Below are 17134 nucleotides of genomic sequence, written 5' to 3' on the forward strand. Positions count from 1 at the left end.
CCTCTGACAATTAATCCATATCATCAACCATCGGCCAGGTGATGCATTGGGTGCGCTGAATTCAGTGAGTGATTCCCCAATCTCTACTTTATTGGGCAAGGCGCCAACCTGGCAGTGGAGTACCACACAATCTACTGCGACACATAAATTCTTTTTAACCATCACTCTCAAACATGATTCATTTATTTGCAATCCTTTGAGGTGAGGTTTAACCACTCAAACTCTTCAAAACGCTTGTTGATTTCATGTCTGTCCACGTTTTTCCCCCAATAGTTTGTTAATCATTGGGTCAGAATAAGAGATGTGATATAATTAAAGGCAAATAATAGGCAAATTATATGATTCACCTTTCCTGTAAAATTGTCTTGGTGTCTTTCAGCGTCTTCTCTTCAACTTCTTTAAGACCGGTACAGTGGGCACGAATCTGTGGCTTTGAGACTAAGTGCCAGGCGGCACGAGCAGCTTCGCCCAAGTAGGATTCTCTCACCTTTAGGATGCTAAAATAGTCGTAGCGTGTAGCAAGCCGGCCAGCCTGTACTTATGGATTGTGGTGGTACGTATTAGGGGTATTAAGGTAACCTGGGATGCCGAGAGGCTATTGGTAGATAGATACTGGATCCCGATTGGATCAGGCCGCCTGCTGGCTCCACCCTGCAAGGCGGAGTATAAGAGCCCGGGTTCTCCCAGCAGCCGCATTCTGTAACTGTGCTGCTGGGGAACAAGTCTGCGTAATAAAGCCATCATTCGACTCCTTCTCATCTCGTCTCGTGAGTGATTGATTGTGCTACTTGGATCTTGCAGCGCCATTTTTAATTCTAGCCCCGATCCCAGTATCCAGAGACAGAACCCTCCCTCCCCTGATTGGGGAGTCTGATGGGGGCTCTCTGTTAGAGGTCCTTGTTGGGGTTCTGATGGGGGGCTTATGTTGGAGGTCCGTGTTGGGGCTCTGATGGAGGGTCTCTGCTGAGGGTCTGATGTAGGTCTCTGTCGGGGGTCGCTGTTGGGGATCTGATGGGGATTCTGATGGGGGTTTCTGTTGAGGGTCTGATAAGGTGTCTCTGTTGGAGGCCTTAATCTCCAGAATAGAGAACCTGCCTGTGGAGTTTGGAGTCACATGTAGGCCAGCCCAGGCAAAAACAGCAGATTTCCTTCCCGAAAGGATATTCGTGAACAGATGGTTTTTTACAACAATCAATGATAGTTTCATGGTCACCACCACTGAGGCTAGCTTTCAAATCCAGATTTTATTAATTGTATTTAAATGGTTATTATGGTGAGATTTAAGTCCATCGGCAGGATTCTCCAACCCCGCGCCGGGTTGGAGAATCGGCGGGGGGACGACGACGCAAGAATTGCGCCACGCCGCTCCGACTCCGGCCCGCCAATTCTCCGGCGGCGATTCTCGGGCACCCGCGGGATCACCGCCGCGCCGGGTGGGGACCGTTGAAAGCGTCCCCCCCCCCCCCCCCCGGCAAATCTCCGGGCCTCAATGGGCCGAGTGCCTGCTGAGTTTGGCTGAGTCCGCCGGTGTGGGTTACATATGGTCCCATCCGGCGGGACCTCGGAGTTCTGGCTGCGGGGGCCGTCCTGGTGGGAGGTGGGGGGATTCGACACCGGGGGTGGTCTCCATGGTGGCCTGGCCCGCGATCGGGGCCTACCGATCGGCGGGCGGGCTAGTTCCGTGGGGGGCCTATGTTCCTCTGCGCCGGGCTCCTGTAGGGCTCCGCCATAATACTCGGGGGCCGGTGCGGAGACGGGAACCCACGCACATGCGCGGACCCGCGCCGGCCGTGGAGCGCCGGCTTCCGAGCGCCGGAGTAGCAGACACCACTCCGGCGGCGTACTTGCCCCCTAGGAATGGGTACATACCCGGGTCTGGCGGTCCGTTGACGCCAGAGTGGCTCGCCCCGCTTTTGACGCCCGTGTCAGAACTTGGCCGCGGGCTCGGCGAATTCCAGCCCATGTTCCTGGAGAATTAGCCCGATCCTTGGGATCACTCGTCCAGTGACATTAACCACTACTCTGCTATATCTCCCACGCTGAGTTTGTGAGAATCACCTGGCAATTTAAGTGACAGTCACGTCACTGCTGAGTTTGATTTCTATGTGATAACAGCACAAGAAATTCACATTAAAGGTGACCATAAGTGGTTCTTCCCTTATCCCAGTGTTACTAAGATCACTAGTAATAATTCCACTCTGGGGTGAGTCAAAACAACCTAATCAGCAGAGATCAGGTCTCACCTTGTGATTGAGGATTTATTTGTCTTCTCGATCAAAGGTACAGATTGTTTTGAATTCTTCACACTGCGATGCTGGTGCCTGTCAACGAATGGAATTGCTGGATTTATTTTGAATAATTCTAATTTAAAAACTCATTTTTATGTGATTGAGAAAATTTGACTCGCTGTTTAATCGGCACTGCAAAATGAATGCCAAAATTTGTCATACGTAAAGCTTTGTAGATTGTACCAGAAGAGAAACTCTAACACATCCTCTTTCGAACAGTTCATATTCACAGGGAAAGAGCTTCTATGATTTTGACACAACTGTAAAGTTAACAAGCCGGCGGCCTGGGTCGAAAGTGACATATGTTTCTTGACAGCCTCAGTTCTCAGTGGACATTAGTCCAAAGCAGGATATTTTCACTGTGTTGCGGGTCTGACATGCGAAGTAAGGACATTTTGACAATAAAAATGTCACCTGGCGTACAAGAGAGTGCCACTCCACTATTCACTGATCAGCTAGCTCTGGCACATGTCCAGTGAAGAAACTCAGCTTAAGATGCTCAGTGCTGTCAACCGGTGTAGCATGGTAAATGCTGTCAGCTTTGTATGTCAGGGATCCGATAATAAGTACAAAAATGTAAAAATCTCAACTTTTTTTGTTATCATTGATGTTTATGTTATCAACTTCAATGCACGATAGACAAATTCTGCTTTTCTAATGCGTCAGTATTATCCATTCTCCCTTTCTCATTACAAAAATCCTCCCTGATCTTTCTCATTTCACTTAAGTATCTTCTGCCTTGTGCTTTAATCTGCAATTCGCTCAGAATGTTATACAGCCATAATATAATTGCACTGAGCATTTTCATAAATTAAAGTATAAGCTTGTGATTTTGTAAGGATGAGCCTGAATATTAAAAGAGTTGGGGTTAGCAACATTATGAAAATTGCTCCAGGGAATTTCTCAAGGATTATGTAAGATTACGTGATTGGCTGCTTTGCGTGCTACTGATGGTTGACTTTTTAACGCTTGTTTCTTTGGAGAGTTGCTTGGGGATAGGTTCCAAAACCATTAATAGTTTGCACAGTGGGTCAGTAGTTCACTTAATTAGTATTGGAGGGAATTTATGATGTATTTGCAAGTGTTGAAAGGAACAGAACTTCAAGCATGTATTGTTGTTTGGAATTGCAAATATCAACCAACAATCTCAATGGGCGAATAATCCTGGCATATTGGGAATGCAATATTCAATATCAGTTTAATGATTTGAAACTACGTCCGTCAAATGATACTCGGCAAGTATCTCCAAAATTTAGAGTGAAATTCTCCATCCGCCCGCGACGGTTTTGATGGTGGGCAGATGCGGAGAATCTGGCGGCAGCCAAAAAGTCAAAAATTCACCTGGGTAAAATCACACTGTAATTCTCACAATGGCAGGTTAATGGTGGTGTGCTCTTCCCACTGGCTGATGTGGCAAACGCCATTTACATGAATGTATATCTCAGGAATGCTCATTAAAACAGCTGGCTGCCAGTGTCCCATCAGGTCTTCCATTCTTGGGTCATGCCAATGGGTCTAGAACCCGATTGCTAAAGAATGGGTGTGCACAAGGTAGTCCTCAGTTTGCAAGAGGCGTTGAGGTGAGTCCATCAAACAAAGCTTACCCACCATAGTTCTGTGCTGCTCCTGCTCAATCAGTGGCCAAATGGATTCCACTCATTCACCATGAGCAACTGAAAGCTCAGTTATGCCAAATCTAAGAGTGGAGTTCATAGCCACATTGGTTCAATTGTGTAATTCCCAAGTTCTAACCCCCAGAGGGCTCCAGATGTCACATCTGTAGAATGGAATGCTGCTCACCTCTATGTGTGTGCTGTAGTCCCAGGGGTAAGGTAGGATACGAAACAAGAAACACCGTTTAACCATTCTGGTCTTCAATATCTCTTTTCAGAGTGGAGGAAAATGTAATAATGGATCCAGTGGTCTGGTCAGTTTTTCTCTGAATCCTTATTTGAGGCAGGAGGCGAAGGAGGGAAAGGCGTCGGCCTGCACAGCTCCAGTAGGAGGCACTAGAATGGCAGCAGGGTGAGAACCAGAATGTGAGCTCAGAAGGTATAATAACTGAAAGGGAAACAGAGAACCAAAATAAAAGAACAACATCACTCTCAGGCAGAGAAAAAAAGGTGACAAGAGTGAAAAGGGAGGTGGTCAATGCAGGATCGAGGGTGTTGTATCTAAATGCGCGCGGTATACGGAAGAAGGTAACTGAGCTTGTTGCGCACATTGAAATTGGCCGGTACGATGTGGGCATCACAGAGACGTGGCTGCAAGGGGATCAGGGCTGGGATCTAAATATCCAAGGATATGTGTCCTATCGAAAGGACAGGCAGATGGGAAAAGGTTGCATTGTTAGTAAGGAATAAAGTTAAATCGATAGCAAGGGGCGATATAGGATCAGAAGGCATTGAATATCTGTGGGTAGAGTTGGGGAATCGCAAAGGAAAAAGACCCTGAAGGGAGTTATGTACAGGCCCCCTAGCAGTAGTCAGGAGATGGGGCAGAGAATAAATCCGGAGACAGAAAATGCATGTAAAAAAGACAATATTACAATAATCATGGGGGACTTCAATACGCAGGTGGACTGGGAAAATCAGGTTGGTGGTGGATCCCAAGAAAAGGAATTTGTGGAATGTCTAAGAGATGTTTTTTTGGAGCAGCTTGTGACAGAGCCTACGAGGGAACAGGCAATTCTGAAATTAGTGATATATAATGAGGCAGACGTGATTAGGGAACTTAAGGTGAAGGAACTCTTCGGGATCAGTGACCACAATTTGATAGAATTTAAAGTTTGAGAGGGAGTAGCTGCAATCAGGGTCGGGATTCTCCCGCAATCGGAAGGGAGGGCCGTACCAGCGCCAAAGAGCGGCGTGGACCACCCCGGCGTTGGGCCGCTCGGAAGGTGTGGAATCCTCCGCACTTCCGGGGGCTAGGACGGCGCTGGAGTGGTTGGCGCCAAGCCAACCGGCACCGAAGGGCCTCCACCGGCCGGCGCGAGTTGGCGCATGTGCAGGAGTGCCAGCGTGTTCTGACACATGCGCAGGACCGCTGCCGTGATTCCTGCGCATGTGCAGGGGGTTTCTTCTCTGCGCCAGCCATCGCGAAGCCTTACACAGGCCGGCGTGGAGGGAAAGAGTGCCCCCACGGCATAAGCCCACCAGATCGGTGGGCCCTGATCGCGGGCCAGACCACCGTGGGGGCCTCCCCCCCGGGGCCGGATCCCCCCGCGCCCCCCCCGAGGACTCCGCGTCGCCCTCAAAACCAGGTCCCGCCGGCATGGACCTTGTCTAATCAACGCCGGCGGTCCTGGCCAAAAACGGGCGACCGCTTGGCCCATCGGGGCCCAGAGAATCGCCAGGGGGGCCACTGCCAACGGCCCCTGACCAGCGCGGTGCGATCCCCGCACCCAAAAACCGGCGCCGGAGAATTCGGCAGCCGGCGTCGGAGTGGCGGGGCGGGATTCACGCCGCCCCCCCCCGGCAATTCTCTGACCGGCGGGGGGTCAGAGAATCCCACCCCAGATGTAATGGTATTACAATTAAATAAAGGTAACTACAAAGACATGAGGGAGGAACTGGCCAGAGTTGATTGGAAAAGGAGCCTAGCAGGGAAGACAGTGGAACAGCAATGGCAGGGGTTTTTGGTGGTTATTCGGAATCACAACAGAAATTCATCCCAAGTAGGAGGAAACATGTTAAGGGGAGGACAAGGCATCCATGGCTAACCAGTGATGTCAAGGACAGCATAAAAGCTAAAGAAAAAGAATACAAAGTGGCGATGATGGTGGGAAACCAGAGGATTGGGAAGCCTTTAAAAGTGAGCAGTGGACAACTAAAAAAGCAATAAGGGGAGAGAAGATGAAGTATGAGTGCAAGCTAGCTAGTAATATAAAGGAAGATAGGAAGAGTTTTTTTCAATATATAAAAGGTAAGAGAGAGGCAAAAATTGAAATTGGAGAACTGGAAAATGCGGCTGGAGAAGTAATAATAGGAAACAAAGAAATGGCAGACAAACTGAATCGATATTTTGCATCAGTCTTCACAATGGAAGACACCAGAGCTCCAGGAGAACCAAGGGGCAGAGGTGAGAGCAGTGACCATTACTAAGGAGAAGGTTCTGGGGAAACTGACAGGTCTGAATGTGGATAAATCACATGGACCAGATGGACTACACCCCAGGCTCCTAAAAGAGATAGCTCAGGAGATTGTGGAGGTATTGGTGATGATCTTTCTGGAATCACCGGAGGCAAGTAGGGTCCAGAGGACTGGAAAGTGGCTAATGTAACACCACTGTTTAAGAAGGGAGGGAAGCAGAAGACTGGAAATTATAGGCTGGATAGCCTGACTTCGGTCATTCGTAAGATTTTAGAATTGATTATTAAAGATGAGATCGCGGAGTACTTGGAAGTGCATGATAAAATAGGGCTGAGTCAGCATGGCTTTGTCAAGGGGAGGTCATGTCTGACAAATCTGTTAGAGTTCTTTGAGGAAGTAACAAGGAAGTTAGACAAAGGAGAACCAGTGGACTCGATTTATTTAGACTTCCAGAAGGCCTTTGACAAGGTGCCGCATCGGAGACTGTTAAATAAGTTAAGAACCCATGGTGTTAAGGGTAAGGTCCCAGCATGGATAGAGGATTGGCTGACTGGCAGAAGGCAGAGAGTGGGGATAAAGGGGTCTTTTTCAGGGTGGCAGCCGGTGTCTAGTGGTGTACCTCAGGGGTCGGTGCTGGGACCACAACTTTTCACAATAGACATTAATGATCTGTAGGAAGGAACTGAAGGCACTGTTGCTAAGTTTGCAGATGATACAAAGATCTGTAGAGGGGTAAGTAGTATTGAGGAAGCAGGCGGGCTGCAGAAGGACTTGGACAGGCTTGGAGAGTGGGCAAAGAAGTTGCAGATGGAATACAAACGTTTCTCTGGAAAAGTGTGAGGTTATGTACTTTGGAAGGAGAAATGGAGGCATAGATTATTTTCTAAATGGGAAGATGCTTAGGAAATCAGAAGCACAAAAGGACTTGGGAGTCCTTGTTCACGATTCTCTTCAGATTAACATGCAGGTCCAGTCGGCAGTTTGGAAGGCAAATGCAATGTTAGCATTCATGTCGAGAGGGCTAGAATACAAGACCAGGGATTTACTTCTGAGGCTATATAAGGTTCTGGTCAGACCCCATTTGGAGTATTGTGAGCAGTTTTGTGCTCTGTATCTAAGGAAGGATGTGCTGGCCTTGGAAAGGATCCAGAGGAGGTTCACAAGAATGATCCCTGGAATGAAGAGCTTGTCATATGAGAAACGGTTGAGGACTCTGGGTCTGTAATCTTTGGAGTTTAGAAGGATGAGGGGGGATCTTATTGAAACTTACAGGATACTGCGTGGCCTGGATAGAGTGGACGTGGAGAGGATGTTTCCACTTGTGGGAAAAACTAGAAGCAGAGGACATAATCTCAGACTAAAGGGATGATCCTTTAAAACAGAGATGAGGGGCAGCATGGCGGCGCAGTGGTTAGCCCTGCTGCCTCACGTTGCCGAGGTCCCAGGTTCGATCCCGGCTCTGGGTCACTGTCCGTGTGGAATTTGCACATTCTCCCAGTGTTTGCGTGGGTTTCACCCCCACAATCCAAAGATGTGCAGGATAGGTGAATTGCCCACGCTAAATTGCCCCCTAATTGGAAAAAATTAATTGGGTACTCTAAATTATTAAAAATACAGAGATGAGTAGGAATTTTGTCAGCCAGAGGGTCGTAAATCTGTGGAACTCTTTGCCGCAGTAGGCTGTGGAGGCCAAATCACTGAGTGCCTTTAAAACAGAGATAGATAGGTTTTTGATCAATAAGGAGATCAGGGGTTATGTGGAAAAGACAGGAGAATGGGGATGAGAAAAATATCAGCCATGATTGAATGGCGGAGCAGACTCGATGGGCCGAGTGGCCAAATTCTGCTCCAATGTCTTATGGTCTTTTGGGACATGGCTAGAGAGCCTGAGCATCGAAAGGAGGCTGAGAAGCAGAGGCCTAGACAGCAGAGACAACTCACCATATCAAGGGCCTATCGTCGACAAGTCTCCTACCTGCACGTGAATGAGAGGCAGTGCAGGACACAGCTGTAATTCTACTGAGACCTTGTCCACCACATGTGCCATATGCTCCGAAAAGACTGTCATGTTGGGTGTTCTGATGCACAAATGATCCAACACGGCTATAGATGGTACAACTCTGTTTTATTGTCTAAACAACTGTAACAACTAACTACTGGCTTGGGTATGTAATTCACCAGCTAACCTGTGGACCCAGCCCTATCACTATCTTAGTGAGGCACTCAGCACATGGTGTATGTCAGAGTGGCGCGCTGTGAGCTCTGTGCTCTGAGCTATCTCCTGGTAGAATGAGCGGGAACTGTGGTGTTCCCTGCTTTATAGTGCGTGTGCTCTCACTGGTGATTGGCTGTGATGTTATGTGTGTGCTGGTTGGTCCAACTGCCTGTCCATCAGTGTGTGTGTGATTGCACCATGATATGCTGATGTGGATATCATGACAAAGACCAGATGCAATGTGGGTTTGAAGGCTTCCCCCTGCTGATGACCCTGAAGTTGACGGCAGCACTCAATTTCTTTAATTCTGTGTCTTTCCAGGGTTCCACTGGGGACCTGGGCGGCATTTCTGAGGCGGCAACACATTGCTGCACAAAGGCGGTGATTGATGCTCTTTACAGGAGGGCTCTTCATTATGTAAACTTTGCTCTGGATGAGGACATCCAGGCTCAGAGATTCACAGGCTTCACAACTATCTCTGGGTTCCCAAGAGTGCAGGGAGCAATAAACTGCACCCATGTGGCTGTACAGCTTCCCTGGCAGCAGCCCTTAATTTTCACCAACTGCAGGGGCTGCTATTCATCAATGTGCAGTTGGTGTGCGATCATTCCAAGCTCTTACAGTTCCCTGTAAATTGCCATGACTCCTACATTCTCAGTCACTCCCATGTGCCTGGGATCTCTGAGCGACCATATTGTCTGAAGAAATGTTTTTTGAGAGACAAGGGCTAACCACTTAAATACTGGTTAGTGACTCCGGTGCACCGCCTCAACTCCAGCTGAGGAAAGGTACAACGCTGCTCACACTATCATGCGCTCCCTCATAGAGTAGACCCCAGGGTATCTGAAGATGGAATTCAGATGCCGAGATGGCTCAGGTGGCTCTCCGCAATATGCACCACAGAGGATTTGCCACATCACAATGATTTGCTGTGCCCTTCACAACCTGGTTATGCTGAGAGGTGAGGCCCTGTCAGAGGGTGGACTGGAGGAGCAGGAAGTCCTCCTGTGAAAATGAATATGAGGAGGTGCCCAAAGCCCAGGCAGCTGTTGGGGGACAACATGAGCGAATTAATGCCATGGAGGTGGGGAGACCGGCCCCTGATTCCCGAATAGCTGACAGGTTCCAAGAGATGTAAAACTAAGTCAGATCATCAGGAGACTTCTCCTCTAGCCATCTTAGCCATTTTGTGACTTCTGTTGGAATAGCTGAACCATTGCTGGGAGGACGGGTCCTGCATTCACACTTGGGTCTTAAGAGCTCACAACTCACTGGGATTAGATCTTAACTGTGGTCATTGGTGCCCTCCTAATGCGCTCGCTCCTTCAACTTAAAATCCAGCAAGGAAGAACAGAGATGTGAGACAAGGCTGGACGCTTCCCATGCCATGTAAGGATGCAAACATTCCCAGGACAGCGTGGGGCTCTCTCCTAAAATACGTGTTTTGGTTTGGGACACTATCAGTCAGGAAACCCAGATCTACAGAGAGTCACACATCCGATGAGCCCTCCTCAACCATTGCTATCGCTTGAGGAGTAAGAGTTAAGAACTCAGCCATACACTCCTAATAAAGAATTACACACATCTCCCTGAGAACACACAAGGATCCAGAAGCAAGTTGTACTGAGGTTGACATCACATGAATGTCCATCTTAAAAGGAAATCTGAGTGTGAGGAAGACTAAAACTCGGAACATGAGGATTGTAAAGATCCAAATCAAATCATCTGACCACTACATTCATATATCCATGGGATGTTTGACAACAAGTACAATTTATTCACAAAGATGGAGCATCTCTAATCCTGAGGTAACATCAAAACATTTTGGGCAGGATTCTCCGTTCCCCGACGTCGATTTCATAATCGCCGAACAGGCGGAGAATCCCTTTTTCCGACCGAATGGGGGAGGGTGCCTGATTTCGGATGCTCCAACCCCTCCAAAACGGCATCATCAGGAAATACGGCGCACGCCATTGGGACGGCCTCAGAACGCTACCTGAAGGCCCTCCCCCGATGCTCCGCCCCCGATGGGCTGAGTTCATGACGGTGATTTCACTTGTGCTCTCTGTTTTTGTGAACCCGGCGCGGCGGGTGCGGACTGTTTCCAATGGCACCACAGTCGGGCGGGAGCCGTACTGCTGGCCGGGGGGCTTTGGCAAGGGCTGGAGGGACTGGTGAGGGGTGGTCCGGGGGGCACTCTCTGGTAGGTTGGGTCCGCGTGCAGCCGGCACCATGTTGTCTGACGTGACTGCTGCAGGTCGTCGTCATGCGCATGCGCAGCCACAGACCCAGCAATTCTCCACCTGTTTATTTCGTAAAGGTCGTGTGTTTTACATGTCCTTATGGGACATGGCCTCACCGGTCGAAACATCGTCGAACTAGCACTTCTTCCGAACATAGCCTCAAAGTCGCAGAATCCAGCCCTTTAACTTTCCTCACCCGACCACTATGTCCTGGTGCAGCCCCAACATCCACAGCAGGGTCAGCCTGCTGACTGCTTTGTCGTGACACCTATGTTGACCTTTGTGGGTGTCCTCTGGTTGCCTGCGCCCTGGAGGGCCCCAGTTTCATAAGGGTCTCCTTCGCCAAGGGCAGAAGTACCATTGACGGATGGTGCTGCTGGAGTTGGCGTGTATGGAGACAAAAAAAGGCAGCTGATCAGAGAGATGGAGCAGAGGTTGGGTAAAATGCATGTCCCCTGTGTGTGGTGTGCCCTACCCTGAAGGGACAGAGAATGGAATGTGAGTAACAAGACAGATGTGATAGCAATGTTGTGAGAGTCTTGTTGAGAGAGCAAGTGTTGATATGTGGACCCTGTGAATGAATGTGTGGGATCCGTGTAGACAGTAGCCATTTCAGTACAATAAACCATGCTGAGAGTTTGATAGTTGAGGGAACTGATAGAGGGTGAGATCATTTATCTGCTTCCTGCACTGTGTGGTGCTTCGCAGATGGGTGACAGCCAGGCTGACCTCCTGGGCAACAACCTCTCTGGTTGGAGAGCTGCAGTTGTTGTGTTTCTTTGAGCTGTCCCTGGGTTAGAGCACATTCCTGTGGACCCAGACTCCTAGAATAGAGGCCATGACAGTGAAAGCCAGTGCCTCCTTCTTCGTGAGGCTACTTGGCTTTTGTGTCTGGTTTCCTGGCATGTTGGAGGGTCTCCTGATGACATGTGGATTGGGTAAAGTAATACGAGTGTGCCGGACTGGTGTTTAAACATGGTGCTGGGACCTTCAAACCTACCAGCTGATGGCAGGCTGATGAATCAGCTGGCGGGACGCCAGGTGATTCAGAGGAGAACTCGCCTGTGCTTAACTAATGAGCTTCCAAGCGCTGAATCTGACACGGGATCCTGTCCTTCTGGCCAGTGGGCATGGTGTCATCAGAGCTGCCCACCATTTCACTTAGTCTCATAGGACAATCTTTTCCTCCCCCTCCGTGGCGTATTCTGTAGTGGCAGAGGGCAGCTTGCCAGTGGCCGGAGATGGAATCTTCTGGTCCTGCCATTGTCAATGGACCATCCCCTCGCTGCCACAAAATCTGCAGCGAAGGTGCGCCGTCAGTTGGACCATGAGACCCAGCCAGCGTGAATGGCCAGAAAGTCCCGCCCATAAATGGAAAATTCCATCCATAGAATGTTTCTCCCATCGTCTTCTGTGTAATAAATTGGGATGGCCTCATAGACGTCTTTAGAATTACTGTCTGAGAGGCTTTGTTTAGTGTAGAAGAGTTTTTCCACTTGTGAGGAAGGACAAAGCTAGAAGCTATCAAAACAAGATATTTACCATCTAAGCAAGTGACAAATTCATTTAGCTCAGCCATTGAGTATGTTCAAGAAAGAGATCGATAGATTTCTAGATACTAACAACATTTAGAGATATGGGAGATAGTGTGAGAAAATGGCATTAAGATGGATGATCACCCATGATGTAGTTCAATGGCGGAGCAGAATGATGGGGCGGGATTCTTTGGAAACCGGCAGGGTGGGCAACTCCGGCGGGAAGGAATGGCGTGAACCATTCTGGCATCAGGCGTGGAGTCCTCCGCACCTTCAGGGGCTAGGCCGGCGGCGGAGTGATTTGCGCCGCGCCGACCGGCGCAGAAGGGGCTTGGCGCCACGCCGACTGGCACCGAAGGGCCTCCGCTGGCCGGTGCGAGTTGGTGCATGCGCAGGAGCACTAGCGTGTGCTGGCGTCATCCCAGCGCATGCGCAGGGGGGGTTCATCTCTGCACTGGCCATCGCGGACCGTTACACCGGCCGGCGGGAGGAATAGAATACCCCCACGGCACAGGCCCGCCCGTGAATCGGTGGGCTGAGATCGCGGGCCAGGCCACCATGGAGGCATCCCCCGGGGCCAGATCCCCCCGCGCCCCCCCGAGGACCCCAGAGGCAGCCCGCGGAGCCAGGTCCCGCCAGTAAGTACCTGTCGTAACATACGCCAGTGGGACCCGCCGGAAACGGCCGACACTCCGTCCATCGCGGGCCGGAGAATCGCCGGGGGCGGGGGCCACTGCCAACGGCCCCCCGACCAGCGAGGCGCGATTCCCGCCCCTGCCAAATCCCCCGCGCCGGAGAATTCGGCAGCCGGCGGGGGCGGGATTCACGCCGCCTCCCAACGGTTCTCCGACCTGGCGGGGGGGTCAGAGAATCCCGCTCAATGTTTTCAATGGCCTACTCCTCTTTATAATAACAATCTTTATTGTCACAAGTAGGCTTACATTAACACTGCAATGAAGTTACTGTGAAAAGCCCCAAGTCGCCACATTCCGGCACCTGTTCGGGTACACAGAAGGAGAATTCAGAATATCCAATTTACACAACACCCCGTCTTTCAGGACATGTGGGAGAAATCCGGAGCACCCGGAGGAAACCCACACAAACACATGGAGAACGTGCAGTCTCTGCACAGACAGTGACCCAAGCAGGAATCAAACCTGGGACTCTGGAGCTGTGAATCAACAGTGCTAACCACTGTGCTACCATGCCGCCCACTGCTACCGTGCCGCCCATGTTCTTCTCCCATGTTCTTAATTCAGAAGAAATTTCTTTACCCAGGGAGTTGTAAGAATGGGGCACTCACTGTACAGCGCAACACAGTGGTTAGCATTGCTGCCTCACAGCGCCAGGGACCCAGGTTCAATTCTGGCCTTGGGTGACTATATGGAGTTTGCACTTCCTCCCATGCCTGCGTGGGTTTCTTCCGGATGCTCCGGTTTCCTTCCACAGCCGAAACATGTGCAGGTTAGGTAGACTGGCCATGCTAAATTGTCCCTTTGAAAGATGGGAGGAAACTAGGAGCAGCATTACAGGAGAAAAGCCCATTGGGTTGACCATCTTAATCATGTGCTTTATGTTCTACGTAATTTGCATGATGTAAAATGCTTTAATCCCATTTAGACGCTGACAAAATCCACTCTCTCATTTCATAATTTTTAGCCTTTAATTAACATGCAAGTACTCAAGGATGGTTGATCTGCTCTGGGTCATTTTTGTTCTCCTGTGCTCCCACCCTAGCTACAATTCTTTGATTGCCACCGTGGAAATATTAGTTGTGTGGGATTTAGGACACATTATTTGATGCGGTAGTAATCCCGAGTATTAGAATGCTTATTAATATTAGATTATTTCTAAATTGTTTAGTTGGGCACAGATCATTGGCAAATTTCATGAATGTCTTTCAAATATTTGAGAAATCTGAAATGACTCTGTACCTAACTAGATATATCCAATTAAATAAATCAAGGTGTTTTTGAAAATTCTTTCTTGTCTTCTGAAAGTTATATTTCTTCTAATAAAATTTATCTTATCCACTCCTAAGCTTTCGTTCTCAGTACTAAAACGCCTTTAACTTTCTTTCAGATGTCTGTGCCTCCGTGAAAAACCTGAGCCTTAAGTTAATGGGTTTGACAGATCTATCACACTCAGATGAAGAGGCTTCACGGGTCATAGACTACAGCTCTCGACCGACATTTGTTCCTACAACTTGCAGAAATTATTTTTTTTGATTGACAAGACTAAATATTCACACAGCAAGCCAGGACTTGCTATTTGTAAGCTTTAACCTGCTCTTTCACTCCTCCACATTGATGGGAAATTACTACAGGTAAAAATCCCCAGGGAAGCCATTATTAGAACAGCTAGAGTCATTTCAATGTCTTATATATATATATATAAAAGCCAGAAATCTACAACTTTTCCTGAGGCAGCTTTTGAAAGGAAAAATGGTGCATGCTATGCAGTTGGTGTACTCCCCCAGCTAAAGCTGGCTAAGTACACTGGGAAAACCAAAATCACAGGTTTAGCTGGGAAGGAAATGAATAAATGAGGGCCGACGCAGGAACAACTCAAAGCAGACCTTTATATTTTGTGAAGAATTTAAAACAAAGTGGGAAGGAGATGGAGGAGGTAGTGTACAAAACAAATTTCAGGAAGATGTAAGAACAATAGAATAGTGATTATGGTGGGGGCGTCAGTTATCCTGAAATAGACCTAATAGTTATTTTTCTTACACATTAAAAATAAGTAAAGAGCAAGAAGGAGAGGAATTCCTGAAATGGTTGCAGAAGAACTTCTTTGATCCATATGTTTCCAGCCCAATGAAGAAGGATCCAGTTCTGCGGAGTGAAATTGGCCAAGAGGAGGAGGAGATTCTAGGAGACGCTGATCACAATATCATCAGGTTTGGAGGAGTTGTGGAAATGAACAAGGAATAATTAAAAAGGTGAAGATACTCATTTTGAAGAGGGCTGGTTTCAGAACCTGGTCCAGGTGGATTGGGGAATGAGATTGGCAGGTAAAAAAGTAATGGGAAATGGGAGGCCTTCAAGTATCAGACAGTTCAGTTACAGACGAGACACATTTCTCTGATGGGGAAAGAAAGAGTATATAAAGCTAGAGCTCCCTGAATGACAAAAGACAAAGAGGGCTAAATGTGATAGTCTACAAAAACAGGCATGTGGATTGTAACTTACAGTTAACTTGTATCTGTTGATTGAGGCATGGGCAGTGAGGCAACCATTGAATTCAATAGCCAGCCAATGCTGATTGCCATGTTGATTGATTGGATGCCTGATCATGGGGAAAATATTGTGAGTGGCTAACATCACTTAAAGCTAACCTGCATCTCTTAAAAGCAGAGGTGCATTGTGGCTGGAGAAAGTGCTGGGAATTGTGCAAGAAGTGAATCTTCACCTTTAGAATGGCACAATATGGGAGTGAGTGGCAAAACGTTCGGGCCTGTATTATTGGCCTTGGCAGAGGAGGTGGAAAGGAGATGGGATGTCTGCATCCACAAAAGTCAGCGGGTGCAGATGGCCTGGCCATGGAGGTCAATGTCAGGAGTTAAAACCCAAGGATCTGGATGCAGTGGCAGAAGAAGGTGAAGCACATCACAGTAGTCAGGGTCCATCAATGCATCTGCAAATGCCATATCCTACCAACCACACCACCAGCCTCAGATACGGCTCATCATACCATCATTTACTCACTAACAAACTCTTATCAATTAGAACCCAGATCTAAATCTTCATATTCTTCTCTTCACCCTCACACACTTCCCTCAGGTCGACATCTCACACTGCCAGCTATTCAACAGTGATAGCCACGTCAGCCAATCTGATTGCTTTCATTTGCTTGACACTCACTGACACACTTCCCTCTCTTTTATAGAACAAGATAGGATAAAACTGGAGGCAGCAGGAGCAATGCAGAGGGGAACAAGATGCCTGCATGTCCCAATCCCCATGAAGGAGATGCGGTGCTGGCCATTATTGGAATGCTCATTGCTGAGGCCGTGACCAGCGGTGGGGTTCAGACCATCAAAGATGATTGTTTCCTCATTGCTTAATCCTCCTTTCCTCCTTCTCGCATCCCACTTCCCTCATATCCCACTCTCTCTTCTGACATGCAGATGGTGGAAGCAACACCTTCTTAGCTTCCTCCATCCTCCGAGACAAGAAACCTACCCTGGTGCCTTTCCCCTTTCAGAGACTTAAGGAGTGCAATCTGACTCAATGGAGGGGGAGCAGCAAGAAGGCAGCTATAGTAAAGTTGCAGTGTCACTCAATTTCCCACTCGCAGGCATCTGCTCAGATGCTGACGCTATTCCAAATTTAGAGGATAGCGCAAAGGTGGGTTGGTGAGGCATGAGATTGGAGTGGCTTACTGTCAGGGCAGGTTGGAGGGGATTGGGTGCGGGGTTGGGGTGGGGGGAGGCGAAGGAAAAGATAGATCATGTGCCAACTGGTTATGGATGAGTTCATACAGTTGTTCTCCTTCAGAGGACTCAAATGGGAAGTTAATTGGGGCAGGTTACAGGAAAAGGCAGATGGATAAGGACAACAAAATGGTTGAAGCATTGGGAAACCAGTCAAAAAACCAGTCAATGTCTAAGAGCACGGAGGAGTTGGGCACCAACCTGGCATACGGCTTTGCTCAGGGCCTGGAACCATCTTTTACAGCACCATCAACTCTGTGCACTTGTGGACACACGCATGATGCAGTGTCTGAGGACTGTTGTTGCAGCTTCCATTGAAGCTGA

This window comes from Scyliorhinus torazame, chromosome 3 (genome assembly GCF_047496885.1).
Source record: "Scyliorhinus torazame isolate Kashiwa2021f chromosome 3, sScyTor2.1, whole genome shotgun sequence".
In the NCBI taxonomy this organism is placed as follows: Eukaryota; Metazoa; Chordata; class Chondrichthyes; order Carcharhiniformes; family Scyliorhinidae; genus Scyliorhinus; species Scyliorhinus torazame.